At 38.6% G+C, this 19,201-nt stretch overlaps 1 long non-coding RNA gene across 1 annotated transcript; it reads left to right on the top strand.

Annotated features, from left to right (window-relative positions):
- Positions 1-3,061: 3,061 nt before the first annotated feature.
- On the top strand, positions 3,062-5,309 carry LOC109168181. Its single transcript, XR_002052007.1, has 5 exons — positions 3,062-3,178; positions 4,276-4,383; positions 4,519-4,594; positions 4,671-4,781; positions 5,285-5,309. It is a non-coding gene; the product is annotated as an uncharacterized LOC109168181 (long non-coding RNA).
- The last annotated feature ends 13,892 nt before the right edge of the window (positions 5,310-19,201 follow it).

Here is a 19,201-nt window from a genome sequence, read left to right as displayed (position 1 = left end):
TGTGCATTTTGTGAAAAGACAACACCACAATGACAACGGTTTTTTAAAACCGTTGTCTATGTGCGTTTTTTTTTATATAAGACAACGGTTTTTTTAACTGTTGTCATTGGTGTGTTGTCTTTAAGCGCAATGGAATACAAAACACTAGAAAGACAACGGTTGTTTAAAACCGTTGTCTTTGTGCGCTCTTTTTTAAAAAAAAGACAACGGTTTTATTTAACCGTTGTCGTTGGTGTGTTGTCGTTAAGCGCACTTGAATACACAACACTAAAACGACAACGGTTTTATATAACCGTTGTCTTTGCATGTTCTTTATTTGTTTAAGACAACGGTTTTATTTAACCGTTGTCTTTGGTATGTTGTCTTTTAGTGTATTTGAATACACAACACTACAAAGACAACAGTTTTAAAACCGTTGTCGTTGCGCATCATTATTTAACAGGCATATAAAATAAAAACAATGATGTTAACAACAAGAGTCAAACCTATGACCTCTAACTTAACAAATAAATGGTCTAACCAACTAAGCAACACAAACTCTTATGTTTAAAGGTGCAACATCTGTTATATATCTGGGTTGCTTCTGTGTTGTTTGTGAAAACCAAAACAACAATTTTAGAAAATAATTGAAGAATTCCCCCAAGAAGAATAGAATCTAAGACCTTTACCACAATAAACTAAGCTAAACCCACCAAGCCACAACAACACTTGTATATTCAAGGGCAACATCTAGTATATTACCAAAATAGTTCTATTTTCGTTCATATTTAAATATAAAATTATTCACCAAAATTTCAAAGTAAATTCATTAAAATTTTATTTTCAATTATATTACAATTAAGACCAATCTATGAATTCAAAAAAAATAATAATAATTATCAAGTATAAAAAACAATATGGGGTGGTGTTCATAATGGTGCAGTATAGTGTGTAAGGGTTAAGGGCGGTATATATGATAGGGGCCGAGGTTGGTAATCGACTATTTCGGCTAGCGCATGACTAACAAGGTTAGCTATATGTTGGTAATTGACTCTTACGGCTAGCGTATGACTAACAAGCTAAAGTTAGCTATATGTTGGTAATCGACCCTTCCGGCTAGCGCATGACTAACAAGCTAGGTTGAAATTGTTGGTAATCGACCCCTCCGGCATGCCTGGGACACGTTGAGAATGGATATGAAAGAGTAGTTGATCGATGCCGTACAGTTTGCTATATCCCATTTATTTTGCCGCGATCTTAATTAGCTCTATGTTCATAATTACCAAACTATATATTCATAATTTTTGAATTGAAATGCATATTCATAATGATTGAATAACTCTGATCTATATTCACAATTATAGAACTTTGAGTTTATAATTTGCGATGTTCATATTCCCAAGTGTTGATAACTATACATTTTAGAAATTATGAATCAACAATACAGAAATTATGAATTTGCAGTATAGAAATTATGAATTTACTGTATAGAGAAATTATTAATCTATACAACTGTATTTAAATTAGAAATATACTGTATAGAAATTTTGAATCTACATTATAGAAATCTATGAATCTCGTGTTCTGTACCTATATACCCGGTTCTATTTTAATTGACCGAATGTAGCGACCCGGGTAATTAAAATAATATTTTGTTACAAAATTTTCCTCTAAGCTAAGACAAATTAAAATTTCTCTCTAAGACAAAATTGGGAATGAAATTTTTGTCTTCCCTCTAAGACAAAATTGGGCAAGAGACAAGTAACAATTCCAAAATTTCCTCTGCTTCAGACATATCTCCGCCGACCTAGGTTACTGCTCGTCCGTGTTCTCCACCGACCGCTACTAGCCATCTCCGCCGACCGCCTACCGCCGCCGCGTCCAAGCTTCGACGCCGTCGCCGCACCCAACCTCTTCCGCCATCGCCGCCTCCATCCTGTGTCGCCGTCGGTCCAGCCGCTGCCGCCGTGAAGAACTGAGGTTTAGCTTTTAAGGTTAGCTTTTCTATTTTAATGTGCAAAGCTGTCAAATACATCCAAGCTAGGTCTGATTGTATGAATGCGTGTGTTTAATTTGTGAAAAATTTTGGATTTAAGCATCAATTACTATTGTGTGGATTTAAGATTCTCTTATATCTCCTTCTGAGAATAATTTTCCCGGTAGTTCATCTTCTGTATTGCTTGGGTTTTCAGTGGGTTCATTGACCTGTAGCTCCAGATTCATCAAGGGAGAGAAGAGAATCACATCATCGAGGTTGTTATTGAAAATAATAAATTTGCTCAAAAATTTTGTTGCATGTTTTCAATCTTGGAAATGTAAATTCTCTCACGTGCCTCCCAAATCCCTTCCACCCATTTACAGATACAGAGTATTACTTTAAATAATACCGATATTCAGTTCAAAATGAATGCAAATAATAATTTAATCGTATCATTGGGTAGAAGGGACTTGGGAAGCATGTTTTCTTTATTCGCGATGCCCGATCTCAAAATCAGCCTCGGTTTGTGGCTATAGTGAAATTGGTGGTGGCATAGACAGAAGGGGAGTATAGATTTGAGATGGAAGTGCTAGTTGATCAGACAGAACCTTGAGTGGATTTAGAAGCTTAAGACTAGCTACTTTCAACTCCTTAATTCAGGGGAACTGAGTTTTCTTCTCAGTTTTTGTAATCTGCAAGTCTGCAACTGCCATATCTGGACTTCTATTTATATCATCTTTCCAATGGCAGTTTGCACATTTTAGTTCATACTCAAATCTGATAAAAGATATTCAGTTTTTCATTTTCCCACATAGAGAGAGAGTGAACATAATGATTCTCAAGAGGTTGTCAGACCCTGTAAGTGCATATGAAATGCAACATTTTTCCCCTTATCAGTTTCAGTAGTTTTACACCTGGCTATAGCAGCCAAGTACACTGTTGTTTCCCCACCATGTATCCTCATATAAACTTATTGCATTTACCTCCTTTTTGTGATCATGTGGGTTGTTTCTGTGTGTGCATGCACTATGAACTATAGGTTATATATTTATTCAATTAATCAATATGCTTATATGCAATACAGTGAGCATCAAGAAGAATTGGGAAGACTGAGGAGGAGGATAATAAACTCAGAGCTGCTGTGGAAGCTTTTGGTGAGAGTAATTGGCAGGTTGTTGCTGCTTCCCTTGAAGGACGGACAGTTACCCAGTGCTCCAATAGGTCAGTTATCTTTTGTAATGGTTAGAGTTTGTCATGTCATGTTTATTATTGAGGTTGAGGTAATCAAACTATTCTATGTGATATTGGCACTAGGAAATCTTAGTTTTTGCAGAATTATATTGCTTAATTTGTTCTGAGGTAACTGCCACATTTAGGTTATGATTGATACTTTTTAATGAAATTCAAGTGTTCTTATTTATTCTGCCTAATCTGTTGTGAAAGGATTCACATGTCGTTGAAAGTAAATTTGTAGCTATATGAGTATTTGAGCCTTTGACTACACATTGCAGTTGAATGACATAGAGTATACATTTACTTCAAGGTATTAATGAAGTTACTGTATTCTTAAGTCTGTAATATGTATGGTGGTATTTAAATCTCTCTCTTTTGCCATTCCACCATGTCTATGTTACAGCTAAATACATTCAAATATTACCCTTATTTTTCTTTTTAGTAAATTCTAATGATATGATCATCATTGAAAGGATAACAGAAATTTGCAACGCTAGGAGTTCTCTGTACATATATTCCCCACAACCAAGTGGTATCCCATTAATTTCCAAAATCCAAACTGAATATACTTTCACTTTATTTCTAGCTGTATTGTAGATCAGTTAACTCAATTTCACAGAACAAGAAGCCAACAGTAACACTGTAACACTTCAACACAAATATAAACCATGTAAGGTTGCTTCCTGAACCCAAGGCTCCATTCAAACATGACATGGAAAGTTGATATCTAAGGTTTAAATAAAACAAGACAAGTCTTTGAGGTCAAATATAATACTCAGTGTCCATTAAAATCCATAATACTATCACTTATGTGGTTCTCAAGACCCACATGTTAGATACTTGGATCCAAGTGGTTTTTGTTTTGGTAGTTGCTACTAATTATTTTTCACAGCATTATTATGATTTCTGATTCTTTTGGTTCTTTGTATTCGAGTTGATGAGCATGTATTCAATCTATGGGTATGTCTGATATATATTATTTGTGTTGTTACTTGATTATTTTTAAGCGATATGAATTTATTTTTCTTGTCAATTGCATATATTGTGTTGATGTAATATATAATTATGTGTTTGTGTGTGCATAGTTTCCATTGGATTCTGACAGTTATCAACATCACTAAGGACTTAGTTTATGTGTGGGACCCTCTTAATCATCGCATTCGCGATGATGATTGGAAGCGTGTTGTAGAAATGTAAGTTTTTATTTTTTATTTTTTTTATTTTCATTCTTTCGATTATTATTACATAATCTGAATAATCAACAATATATATATATATATATATATATATATATATATATATATATATATATATATATATATATGAAGGGCTATTAAAATGGTTCATGCATCCACTACGAATGCAAAGAAAGGACGCAGTAAAACTGCTTGGGAAATTGTCAAGGTAATTTCATATTTTTAACTATATAAGTGTTTGTATATAGCTAAATTGTAATGCAAATATTATTTAACATTTGTAGGCTCCTCGTCAACCGGATAGTAACCAATGCGGTTTCTTTGTCATGGCGTACATGAAAACTTTAATTGAGAATATGCCAGACTTCGATGATAAAAATTCTGTTCAAGCACTGGTATTACATTCCATTTAAACTCTATCTTCCTTGTTTCTCGCTGTTATTTAATTGCAGAATGGTTCTAGGTTTTTAATGCTTTGTTAGCTTGGGTTTAATCCTCTCTCTTTTTCACTTGATTTGGACAGTTATTGATGATAAATTTGATTTTTATTTTTTATTTTTTAGAATAAGTTTGTTGCTCTGAAATTTGGGTGTAGAATGCGTGTGAAAGCTCGAAATTTTGGGCATTTTAGTGCTTGATGTTTTGTAATTAATAAGGGATTTCTTTGTCGTTTGTGTTTAAGTTTCATGCATTTTTTGGGGGGAGTGCATTTGTATTGCTTTTTCAAGTGTGTTTCTTTAGTTGTTGGCTACACTTGCTGTTATGATTCTCTTTAGGGAACTCATTATCTTGTTATGAACAGCTTGAGTATGAATGTGGTGAGAGTAAGAGGGCAGTTTCATTTCATTGCAAATTATTTATATCTATACTAATTTATTTTCTTACTTTTTACATGTAGTTTCAACAAGTTGATTATGACAAAGAGGTTATTGATCTGGTGCGATCTGAATGGGCCGATATTCTATCAAGTCATATAGAGTAGGTATGATTTGGTCATTCGAACGTTGTGATCATCTGGACTTGAATTGGTTCGGGGAATTGTTGTAGTAGTATTATGACTTGGATGATAATTAGAATTGGTCATGTGTTGTCTTTTGACTTGTTATTTTGAACCTTATTAGTTTGTGCACAATTATGTAACTACATTTGCAACATATGGTGAATGGATAAATTGTTTTTTTATACGATTATAATTTAAGCAGGTGAAAAATGGTTTAAAACCGTTGTCTATTTTTGTAACACCCCAGATTTTCAAGACATTTAAAACTTATAAAATAAGGGTATTATCTCATTAAATCCCAAAACATAATACAAGTGTACGGGGTGCTATGCCACACCTGAGCTGGAGAACCCAGGTGCACAGGCTAACTAACTAATATCCTCAATAATGTAAATGCATAATATGGCACGCAGGCCGAGAAGGGAACTATCTACTTCTACGTTCCGAGTTCTAGCGCGCTCCAGTGACTTATTCTTCTGTGCCTGAAAGCCAAATATATCTGTTCAACGAGAGATGCTGGTAACCCACTCCAACGCGTTGAAATACAATACATATAGAGATATATATATATATATAGATATACGAAAACCATTATGAGCATGAAGATATATCCTACGAACTCTAGCTTTTAAAACCGGGAATGACTCAACAGTTAAAGCTAGACGCCAGCAGTAGACATAGCAAGCATAAGCATTTCATAATAGATAAAGCAGTTACAACAAGGCATAAACAGTAATCATAATCCCATCATAAACAATCCCCAATATGAAACCCATAGTCACATTCCAAGGCATCATAGTCACAACTTGTCCATATCACACACATAATGCACATTGTTGGCGCCACGGGACCGATCGCATGCCCATACATGAGGGTCAGCGCATATAGCTCTGACACAGCCCCGCAGCACCATGCCCCGTATCGCAACACGGGGAGGTCGATCGCAACCGACCGATGAACCGCAGCTCATCATAATGTTTGATCGCAACCAAACAGTGGACCGCAGCCCAAGAGAGTGTCATCTGACCGCAGCCAGGATAAAGGACGAACCGCAGCTCGTATAGAAACGTTTGATCGCAACCAAACGGTGGACCGCAGCCCAAGAGAATGTCATCTGACCGCAGCCAGCTTCTGAACCGCAGCTCAGGATAACCAATCCGATCGCAACCGAATTGGGGTGGCACGCACACATAACACATAGCAAGCACATGCAACCCACGTTTACACATTGGGAAGGGGGTAAAGCATATAACAAACCTATGCGTGATCCATCACATACTAAGAGTAGTCCTAAGGGGTTCATACTTCCTTCACCTAGGTCAATAGGATACCAATTCATCTAGCATGCGATATAACAGACTTATAAACCTACGAACGGTACCCGAAACATCAACTAGACATAGGCACGACAAACGGGGTCCGTTGGGACACCACGGGGGTCGGGGAAACATCAAACGGGGAGGCCGAGGTCCCGGGTGGGGTGAGATTCCAGCGGGTAGCCGGTGGGTGGGGGTCCACCCGCCGGCTGCCCGCCGGCTGTCACTGTTCCGGGCAGCGGGTGCCCGGCGGGCAGCTGCCCGCTGCCGGAGCTGCCCGAGAATGCCGCGGGTAGGTGGCGGGTCCCCTACCCCCACCTACCCCCCACTGACTCTTTTCATCACTTTTCGCCCCGGGAACCGATGTGGAACCCGAAACCATGCTTAGACACTTTACAACGCAATTAACAACAACAAATAGACAATTAATGGATCAAATACGGGAAACGAACGACACATGGCCTATCATGCTTTCCTAAACATAATCCACACCCAAACATGCGATTTCCCACCCGATAGTCCAAGAATAAGATCATACGATACAACCTAGGGTTCTAATCACTTTTATATCAACAAGAATACGGTTCGTCTTCTAATTGCAAGATTCGGTAGGAACAACACATAATCATCAAGGATACCAATTAATCATCAAGAACATCATAATCATCAAGAACAACACATAATCATCAAAATCCCAATTAATCATCAAGAACATCATAATTATCAAGAAACTCCCAATATCAAGATTATCAAGATTCCCCATGGAATCATTAAATCAACATCAATAATAATCATAGTAATTCGCCATTTACAATCATATGGGGGAAACCCTAAGGGGAAATCATAGCTATAAAAATAGGTTTTGTTGAGACATGGGTTACCTCTTAGCCTTAATTAATTCCTTGGCTATGAAGGGTCTTTCTTTAAGCTTTCTTGCTTTCTTGATTTCTTCTAAGTGGATTCTTGGAGCACTTTGGGGTAGTGGAACGTTTATTGTGGTGGGGGGTTCTAGGTCCCTCTTAAGTCCCCTATTTATATATTTAGGAGTCCTGGTTAGGAACTAATATTATAGGCTTGCTAATTCTATTCCTTTTGGAACTAAGGATTGGGTTTAGGGATAAGGGTCCATGGTCTATAGTGGACCATATTAATTAATTAAAGGGAATCCTAATCGTAGTCTGAATAGTAAAAGGCCTACTTCCTTTATTCCTAATAGATAACTAGGTCTAGGATTCCTAATTAGAATCTAAATAGTAAAGGGTTTACTTTCTTTATTCCTAATAGGCTCAGGACTCTAATTTAGGCAAGGGTCCACGGTTCATGGTGGACCTTTATTAATTAATTAAAGGAAACCTAACCGAATTAAATCATATTTAATTATTATTAATGGGATTAATATAATAATTAATCCGGGATTGAAGGCCGTAACACGGGGTGTTACACTCTCCCCCCCCCCCCTTACGAGAAGCTTCGTCCCCGAAGCTTGGAAATCATTGCAGGGTTAACGAGTCAAGAGAAGAACCGTGGTCCTATAGAGAAGGTATTCCACGGGGAAATTGTATACTTGCACGCCAATGTGTGTTGGGTTTTTGGGAGCGATTAGGTTTTACAGGGCTAAGAGAGTGGGTTTCAAACTTGAGGACACGGTGAATTCAGGAATTAGGATCAAGTTTTCGAGGTTGCAACTTAGGTTGTGAGGTTGCCACTTGTATGGAATCGTTAAAACATGGGATTGAGAATGGGGTCTGAAGGGTAGAAAGGGTTTTGAAATAGGGAAGGGGCCGATTTTCCGAGGGAGGAAAAGGAATTCGGCTAGGATGGGTTAAGGTTTTCTCGATCCCAAGTGAATAATCTGGTTAGATGCTTTGATCACGATGCGCCGACGAGCTGATGATCCTCCTTCCTTGGTGTTGGTGCTTGCTTATCTTTAAGATCCTTGTTAGACTTTGCTTCCCAGGCTGAGGTTTCATCCTTCTCTTCTTTCTTGAGGGAATTTCCTGTGGTGATTCAACACTTACTTCTTTAATGCGCCCAAGGTCTTGACCGAGTTGGGTCAACCAAGCCAATCTCTTAGGGCGCACTTCCCAAATTCTTCCCAAAGTCTCTTGGGAGTCGATGGACTTTGGGTTGAATTTCTCTTCTTATTGAATTTCATCTCCTCTTTAGTGGATGAAATTCTTAGTAAGACTTCATGTCTTACCCGAGGTTCGGCATTGTTGTGCCTTGTTTGTGTTATTTTTAATGATGAAGGTGACCTTGCGTGACCTTTTTCTTTTAAAGCGCAGTCGGTTACCAAATCTCGTTGTGGGATGACTCGTCGACTTTACGAGTCACCTCATTTCCTTGTGGGTCCTTAATGACCCTTGAAGTCTTGGCGCGAATGTGTTCTTCACCCTTTTGCTTAGCACCATGGGCTATGTAGTTCTTGATTCCATACAACTTGTAAGGAGTCCTCTGATTTGCTCGAACGATGTCCATGGTTTGGAGGAGTCCCGGTCCCTCCTTAGCATTTTGACTTTTAAGGTTTTCGTGGGTTCTTAGTACGAGTTCCCAACTCGCCTCCTTGGTTTGCGCAATCCTTTACGCCAAACATCCCTAGTCGGTTGTATCGTATGATCCGATTTCAATTACTCGTGCAATGTAATTGATTGTGATTCCCCGATGGTGTCTCGTGCGTCAAGGTCTTTTACGTAGGACACTATGTTTGGGTGGTCCATGGTTCCTTACCCAAGACTCACATTCCTCAATCGGGGCACACAAGTGCGCCACAAATCAATAAAATGAGGGGTTAAGAAATCAGCACATTGTACCAGTGGGCGCGAGGTGGGCGGTCGTCCGCCTGCCAAGCTCCTGCCAAGGACCCGCCAAGGTCCCGTCAAGGACCCGTTGGGGACCCGCGGGAAAGTGACTAGGAATAGTCAATTCCTTCGGGAAAGACCCCAAAAATGCACAGATTCATGTCCTGACAAGTCCCATGCCCTCGTGCACAATAAAAGGGACTTGGATACATAAGATGACCCATCGTACAATGTTCATTGATCCTTAAGCACGAGTTCTAGAGGCAGATATACATACATATATATATCTATGTTTTCTTGGTCTGGGTTTAAAGGGGTGTAAGAAGTGCAAGGGCTAGGTTTCAAAGTCGAGGGGCGGATAGGGTCGATGTCTCAAGGTCGTAATACAGGAAGGAAGGTTGCCACCTTGTACGGGTTTGTCTGTAATGAGGGATCAAGAGCGAGGTTTGGAGTGATAGGACGGATTCTTTAACGAAATGGTACTTGATTGGCAAGGGGAGGGAAAGGGGCTAAGGACTCTTGGCTTCGAGTGATTATGCCTGTTTGGGGCTTGGTTGTGGCGTGCAGTCGAACTGGTGATCCCTTTTTCTTGGCTTTGTTTGATTCTAAGATTTTCGTTTGATCTTCTCTTCCCGTGTCGAAGTCCCCTTCGTTTCTATGGCTTCCAGGGGAATTCTCGTGATAGTTTCCGTGCACGTTCCCCTCGGATGTCCAGAAGTCTGGACCCAGTCGGTTTAGTGGGTCAAACCCCTAGGTCTTGACTCCTAATCCTTGCCGAGGGTTCTTAAGGGTAAGGGGGGTTTCGGGTTAGTCTTTCTTGTTCTATTGGGTTTCATCCCTTCCTTGGTGGATGAAATTCTTAGCAAGGATTTATGTCCTCCTCGAGGTTCGGCCTGTTGCACCTATTTGACGATGTTTTCTGTAGCGAGGGCCCCTGACACATTGAACGTATTTGTTTTGCCCGCTCTTATCAACGCATGGCGTTCTTTGGTGGCGTACGTACAGGCTATGGTTTCTCGTGAAGCCTTCACGGTTTTCGTGCAAGGGTGGGGTGATACGTATTCGTAACCTCCACCTACTTCGCCGATTCCTATCTAACAACTTATTTTAATATTGAATCAATGAATGTCGGTTCTTCACGCCCCTGGGTAGGGTAAGGGCCTTATGCTGCTCTACGGTTTTTAACAGGGTTTCCAAACGGAGTGGGGATATGAACTTAGAGTAAGGGTAATAACAATTTAGGGTTTCCGAGGGTTTGGGTTAAGCGTAACAAAGGGTGAGCAAGGTCATGACGGTTGCGAATTTGCTCTTAAGGTAATTAAGGATTCGGGGTGGGAGTTTTCAACAAATAGGGGTATCAAGATGCTGGGGTTTCAGGGCGGATGATATTTTAAATTGGGATGGTGGGGTCGCAAGGTGTCGCGATATACTTACCTTGCACCCAAGGATTCGACTAATGGTGTCGTTCCTTCGCTACTTTAATAGGTGTCCTAGTTCTCCTTCCTGTTTGTTGTAGCCGCAACCCGGGTTTGCCGAGATAAGGCAACTTGTCGGAAGGTGCATGTCATTTGTCTGACTCGGGGGTTATCGTGGTTACCCTGGGTTGGTGCGTATTGCAGTCCGTCCCTTTTAGCAGTCCTGACTGTAACGCCTCTTTTTAGTAGTCATCCAAATCTTCCTTTTCTTTGGTCAGGGTCCTTGTCAAGTCTTTTGACGGGAGTTAGGGCGAGGCGATTTATCGGGTAAGTGTACGTTACCCAGTTGTGGAAGTAAACTTATCTATTCGCACCCTTACCTGGTGTGGTAAGCGTAGGGGGAGGTTCCTTTAAGTTAGAGAGGGATGAAGTGAGGGGAGGTTATGTGTAGGTTTCACAATCTCACTGCGCGTCCTAAGATTCCTGGATCCTATGTTCCTAAGTACCTAGAGTTCAAGCCTAGCGTCCTAAAGTCCGGTCTTAAGAGTCTTATCCTAGGGTCAAACTTAAGCTCTGATACCAACTGTAACACCCCAGATTTTCAAGACATTTAAAACTTATAAAATAAGGGTATTATCTCATTAAATCCCAAAACATAATACAAGTGTACGGGGTGCTATGCCACACCTGAGCTGGAGAACCCAGGTGCATAGGCTAACTAACTAATATCCTCAATAATGTAAATGCATAATATGGCACGCAGGCCGAGAAGGGAACTATCTACTTCTACGTTCCGAGTTCTAGCGCGCTCCAGTGACTTATTCTTCTGTGCCTGAAAGCTAAATATATCTGTTCAGCGAGAGATGCTGGTAACCCACTCCAACGCGTTGAAATACAATACGTATAGAGATATATATATAGATATACGAAAACCATTATGAGCATGAAGATATATCCTACGAACTCTAGCTTTTAAAACCGGGAATGACTCAACAGTTAAGGCTAGACGCCAGCAGTAGACATAGCAAGCATAAGCATTTCACAATAGATAAAGCAGTTACAACAAGGCATAAACGGTAATCATAATCCCATCATAAACAATCCCCAATATGAAACCCATAGTCACATTCCAAGGCATCATAGTCACAACTCGTCCATATCACACACATAATGCACATTGTTGGCGCCACGGGACCGATCGCATGCCCATACATGAGGGTCAGCGCATATAGCTCTGACACAGCCCCGCAGCACCATGCCCCGTATCGCAACACGGGGAGGTCGATCGCAACCGACCGATGAACCGCAGCTCATCATAATGTTTGATCGCAACCAAACAGTGGACCGCAGCCCAAGAGAGTGTCATCTGACCGCAGCCAGGATAAAGGACGAACCGCAGCTCGTATAGAAACGTTTGATCGCAACCAAACGGTGGACCGCAGCCCAAGAGAATGTCATCTGACTGCAGCCAGGAATACCAATCTGACCGCAGCTCAGGATAACCAATCCGATCGCAACCGAATTGGGGTGGCACGCACACATAACACATAGCAAGCACATGCAACCCACGTTTACACATTGGGAAGGGGGTAAAGCATATAACAAACCTATGCGTGATCCATCACATACTAAGAGTAGTCCTAAGGGGTTCATACTTCCTTCACCTAGGTCAATAGGATACCAATTCATCTAGCATGCGATATAACAGACTTATAAACCTACGAACGGTACCCGAAACATCAACTAGACATAGGCACGACAAACGGGGTCCGTTGGGACACCACGGGGGTCGGGGAAACATCAAACGGGGAGGCCGAGGTCCCGGGTGGGGTGAGATTCCAGCGGGTAGCCGGTGGGTGGGGGTCCACCCGCCGGCTGCCCGCCGGCTGTCACTGTTCCGGGCAGCGAGTGCCCGGCGGGCAGCTGCCCGCCGACGGCTGCCCGCTGCCGGAGCTGCCCGAGAATGCCGCGGGTAGGTGGCGGGTCCCCTACCCCCACCTACCCCCCACTGACTCTTTTCATCACTTTTCGCCCCGGGAACCGATGTGGAACCCGAAACCATGCTTAGACACTTTACAACGCAATTAACAACAACAAGTAGACAATTAACGGATCAAATACGGGAAACGAACGACACATGGCCTATCATGCTTTCCTAAACATAATCCACACCCAAACATGCGATTTCCCACCCGATAGTCCAAGAATAAGATCATACGATACAACCTAGGGTTCTAATCACTTTTATATCAACAAGAATACGGTTCGTCTTCTAATTGCAAGATTCGGTAGGAACAACACATAATCATCAAGGATACCAATTAATCATCAAGAACATCATAATCATCAAGAACAACACATAATCATCAAAATCCCAATTAATCATCAAGAACATCATAATTATCAAGAAACTCCCAATATCAAGATTATCAAGATTCCCCATGGAATCATTAAATCAACATCAATAATAATCATAGTAATTCGCCATTTACAATCATATGGGGGAAACCCTAAGGGGAAATCATAGCTACAAAAATAGGTTTTGTTGAGACATGGGTTACCTCTTAGCCTTAATTAATTCCTTGGCTATGAAGGGTCTTTCTTTAAGCTTTCTTGCTTTCTTGATTTCTTCTAAGGGGATTCTTGGAGCACTTTGGGGTAGTGGAACGTTTATTGTGGTGGGGGGTTCTAGGTGCCTCTTAAGTCCCCTATTTATATATTTAGGAGTCCTGGTTAGGAACTAATATTATAGGCTTGCAAATTCTATTCCTTTTGGAACTAAGGATTGGGTTTAGGGATAAGGGTCCATGGTCTATAGTGGACCATATTAATTAATTAAAGGGAATCCTAATCGTAGTCTGAATAGTAAAAGGCCTACTTCCTTTATTCCTAATAGATAACTAGGTCTAGGATTCCTAATTAGAATCTGAATAGTAAAGGGTTTACTTTCTTTATTCCTAATAGGCTTAGGACTCTAATTTAGGCAAGGGTCCACGGTTCATGGTGGACCTTTATTAATTAATTAACGGAAACCTAACCGAATTAAATCATATTTAATTATTATTAATGAGATTAATTTAATAATTAATCCGGGATTGAAGGCCGTAACACGGGGTGTTACAATTTTACAATAGACAACAGTTAGAAACCGTTGACTTTTCTACAAAAGACAACAGTTTATGGGTGTTTCAACAACACCCAATAGACAACGGTTTATAACTGTTGTCTTTTAAAGAAAAGACAGCAGTTAAAAACCGTTGTCTATATACGTGACTTTTAACAACACTAGTTTCAACAACGCTTAATAGACAACGGTAAAAAAACCGTTGTCGTTGGTAGAAAAGACAACAGTTAATAACCGTTGTCTATTGCGTGACTTTTAACAACACCGGTTTCAACAACACTTAATAGACAACGTTTAAAAAACCGTTGTCGTTGGTAGAAAAGACAACGGTTAATAACCGTTGTCTATTGCGTGACTTTTAACAACACCGGTTTCAACAACACTTAATAGACAACGGTTAAAAAACCGTTGTCGTTGGTAGGAAAGACAACGGTTAATAACCGTTGTCTATTGCGTGACTTTTAACAACACCGGTTTCAACAACACTTAATAGACAACGGTTAAAAAACCGTTGTCGTTGGTAGAAAAGACAACGGTTAATAACCGTTGTCTATTGCGTGACTTTTAACAACACCGGTTTCAACAACACTAAATACACAACGGTTAAAAAACCGTTGTTGTTGGTAGAAAAGACAACGGTTAATAACCGTTGTCTATGCGCAGGACCTACAACAACACCGGCTTCAACAACACTTAATAGACAACGGTTAAAAAACCGTTGTCGTTGGTAGAAAAGACAACGGTTAATAACCGTTGTCTATGCGCAGGACCTACAACAACACCGGCTTCAATAACACTTAATAGACAACGGTTAAAAAACCGTTGTCGTTGGTAGAAAAGACAACGGTTAATAACCGTTGTCTATGCGCAGGACCTACAACAACACCGGCTTCAACAACACTTAATAGACAACGGTTAAAAAACCGTTGTCGTTGGTAGAAAAGACAACGGTTAAAAAACCGTTGTCTATGCGCATGACCTACAACAACACCGGCTTCAACAACAGAAAGTATACCCCTACGACAACGGTTAATAACCGTTGTCTATGTGCATTTTTCTTGTAGTGATTGCATGCTGAGCAGTGAAACTGAACTGACCCATCCATCCATCATTACCCTCAATAACCAGTTTTCAGTTTCTTATAGAAGCACTCCCATCAGTGTTTGGTACCATTTGTACAGGAAAATATCAGAAATGAAACTGAGTGAACCAACCTCCTCAAATGTCATTTCTTATAGAAGCACTCCCATCAGATTTTGTTAAGAAACAAGTCAATAAGCTTAAATTCCAAAATACAAGTGAATAAGCTAAAATTAGGCTAACACAACCATAGTTTCGCATCTATAAACACACTCAGTTCATCCATACAACACAATTTGAAAAAAAATGCATACATATTACCTTATGGAAATCCTCTCAGATGCTATTACACGTCTCCTTCTCACCGCAGCAGCCTAAAATCGACGTAATGGAGTGGTGAAGTGAGGTTAGGGCAATTTTCAGAGACTTCCTTGAGCTAAAATGGCGGAATGAGTGATGAGAAGTGTTAGGGCGAAGTGAAGTGAGAGGGTTAGGGCGAAGAGTCACTTGAAGTGAGAAGGGATAATGAAACGGTGAAGTGCGGTGAATAGTCACTTGAAATATATATATTAGGAATCACTTTTTTTTTAAACATTTAGTGGCGGTTGATGAACCGCCGCAAGTAATTGTCGCTAATAATTAATTATATAGATTTATAATCTCGCTAACAACTACGAAGTAATTATTTAAGCTCCTTTATATTAAAATTAGCGGCGGTTTTTATAACCGCCTCAAAATAGTCATTTAGAGGCGGTTATGTATAACCGCCGCTAAATATGTGTCGCTAAACGCCCAGTTTGTTGTAGTGATAATTTATCATATTTTCTCATGATCATCTGGACCAATAAAATTATTTATAGTTTATATTTTGTTGCTCCCGCTAAATATAATAATTTTTCTTTACCTACACATATCAATCTTATGGATATTTTGTAGGTATACATATGCTAACTTGTCACTGGAGCAAACCTTCTGAACAAATATTTTATCACTCTTCTGGAGTTCATGTGGATCAAGGTATTTTATATCATGAAAAACTATATACATTTTTATCTGTAACAAGTATGATGACTTCATGCCAAAAAGCACCAATACGAGTATTTTTACCTTGATATGCTATTCGTTATCTTATCTCATAACTTAACATCATCAAACTCTTTATATATTCCATTGATGTTTACACCATAAATATTGATTGAGATAATAAATAAGTCCATTATCAACTCTTTATTGAGCACATAATGGTACATATTATTCCTTCTATATGAGGATAATAACCCCATTAGCAACTCTCTAAAAAGTAAATAATGGCACTTAAATAAATCCTCATTTCGGGAATTATAAATCCATTAGGGATTTTCAAGATAAACTAGAGGATATATTTAGGATATTTTCAAGAGGAAACGATATTTGAGTTTCCCAATCACATATAACATTACTAGGCATGTTTATGATAATATATTTTCATACTTTGTTATGGGGGAGAAAATACCTTTAGTCAATTTATTGACTATAAGAAAGATCATAGTTATTAGTAACTTACTAACTTTTATACTTCTTATTTTGTGATTTTCATTCATCACACTTTGAGAAAATCCATCAAGGATTTTAAATATAAGTAACAAGTTACCAATATAAATATATGATAACTATAACTATTAGCTACATATCTAATTTATTTACTGCTAGTTTTATTGAATAGCGGAATATAAAGCCATGACTAATATTGGGTCTCTGCGAAAACCCTCAACTCGCCTTTTATTAGCGAGTTTTGATTTGTATGCCTTAATTGCTCTTTTCTATCAAAACAGTTAGCACGCTGCACACGTTATGCTACTGTTTTCATTTCTGGATCCAGATTTAAGTATTTATGAGCAATAGAGGCAAAAAATGTTGTCGACAACTATAACAGCTTTGTAAATATCTTTTATACACATGACCATTTTGTATCAACCAAAAATATGGCATTTCCCAAGATTATTTGAATTTGGTTGTTCCGCTTCCCCAGTATTTTAGTTTTTTGGTGCACCTACAATTTTACTGGGGGTTTTTGCCTTTTAGACGAATATCTTCAGGATAAAATTTCTATATTTCTGGAGTGACGAAATTTCTATACTAGATCTAGTTTTGTAAATTCTTAAACCAATATATGCTTCCTGCATAATGGTAGAAATATTTAGTCCTAGTTGGGGATTTCAACTCTTAATATATATGAAATATTTTCTATGGACTTAGTCACTCTTTGAGATTTCTAGCAGATAATTTGTTCAATGTCTGAACTTCTGGTTCTATAAGGCTAGTACATGGGTTTGAAGATTTTTATCAATTTCTTGGTATTTAATTAATTAGAAATTTCAAATCTCCCCCTAATGCCGAGAAAAGATCTTATAACGCAACCAACATCACTGTTGATTTCTCATGATGAGATATAGCTAGAAGGGTTGCATACTAAAAAAAATTGAACACAGAAAGGGAAATGCATCATGTACTAGCGTATGTGATATGTAGTGGATCAGGATATTTAATTTTTGAAGGTCCCCAAAAAGAATATTTCCTCAAAAAATACTTAATTTGGTTTCCAAAAAAAAAGGCCGTAAATTATATGAGCAATAATATGTCCTGCATGCATGGAGCTAACACCTCATAGTATGTTGATGAAATTAGACACCAAACAAAAAACTTGTCAAATTTTCACTTCTGGTGAAAGAGTAACCCCAACTCTCATAATATAATCCCGCTCCATATCATTTAAAAATTTTGATGGAATAAAGCCAAGAGCATTGTACAATGCCTTGGCTGTAATATTAAAAGCAATTTAGATTATGGGTACGCGTACGAATCTTTCGTGGATAATTAACATGGATGGCATAGAAAACAATAATTCGTTTGGGCATAGTCTTGTAATCACAATGCCTAAAAATGCTGGCAATTCAAAATCAATGAATATAGCAATGCTATCCATAATTGATTTTAACGGCAATTTATATATGGATAATCAAATATAATTTTTGGTATGTTTGACCAATTTCCATGAATGCACAACCAATTAACCATAAATAAAAGAAATTATGGTAAGGAGATGAGTATAAACTGGCACATAGTGAAGAAGGTACACTGTGAAAATACCTGACTCCAATTTCGCAATATAATTTCTAAAAAGTATAGAAACCGCATATGGGCATGCTTAATAGAAAAATATTATGACTAAATTGCAAGCCATAATAATCCACCATCCATCACCATACAAAATAATATATGGAAAATCTTGAATGGTGTGATTTCTAGCATATTGTATATACACATCAAAAATGCTAATTATTGTGGATAACATAGCAAATTATAATCAAAATATGCCAATAATCTTTATACCAAATTGCGGATAATATGCCAATAATCACCAATTATATATACCAAAATAATCATTGGAAAAAATATGTATATACACAATTATTAACAATGTACATATATTCATTGCATTTATACTTCTATATATTTAATATACATATATATTATAGGGCATATACATATTTCATATTGATCCATATCCAAATCATGGTAAAAAAAATTGACACTACATCTGTAGATATAAATACTTTAATTTTTTTGACAATGAAATACCAAAAAGGAAACATCGATATTGCAATCTTCCATCCATAAGCATGATTTGGAAACATATATATAATAATACTGGATGATACACTAAGCTTGGGCCACATGGACCGACCCAAGAAAACAACTGGACCAAGGAAGCCCAAGAAAGACACGCAGTACAGAGCAACCCAAGAGTTTGTCAAGGATTGGACACGTTATTCCTAATATAATTAGAATCGGACTCATTATTTCTGATATGGTAGAGTTAGGTCTTATTATGTAACTAAGACTCCCAATATGAGGTAGTCTAGAATTCTTATTTCTTGTAGGGCTCTAAGCCCAAAATATGTATAAATAGACCTCTCACATGGAGGAGAAGGGACAACTTTCAACGATTCACCAACAATACTCTCCAATACAAAGTTCCTATAATTTCTCCATATATTTTGCCTATATTCTCGTTATTCTAACGGTAGTGTTGGCCTGCCGTT

This window comes from Ipomoea nil, unplaced genomic scaffold (genome assembly GCF_001879475.1).
Source record: "Ipomoea nil cultivar Tokyo-kokei standard unplaced genomic scaffold, Asagao_1.1 scaffold3192, whole genome shotgun sequence".
Classification (NCBI taxonomy): Eukaryota; Viridiplantae; Streptophyta; class Magnoliopsida; order Solanales; family Convolvulaceae; genus Ipomoea; species Ipomoea nil.
The sequence above is the reverse complement of the archived record's forward strand: the minus strand, read 5'-3'. Positions and strand labels throughout refer to the sequence as shown.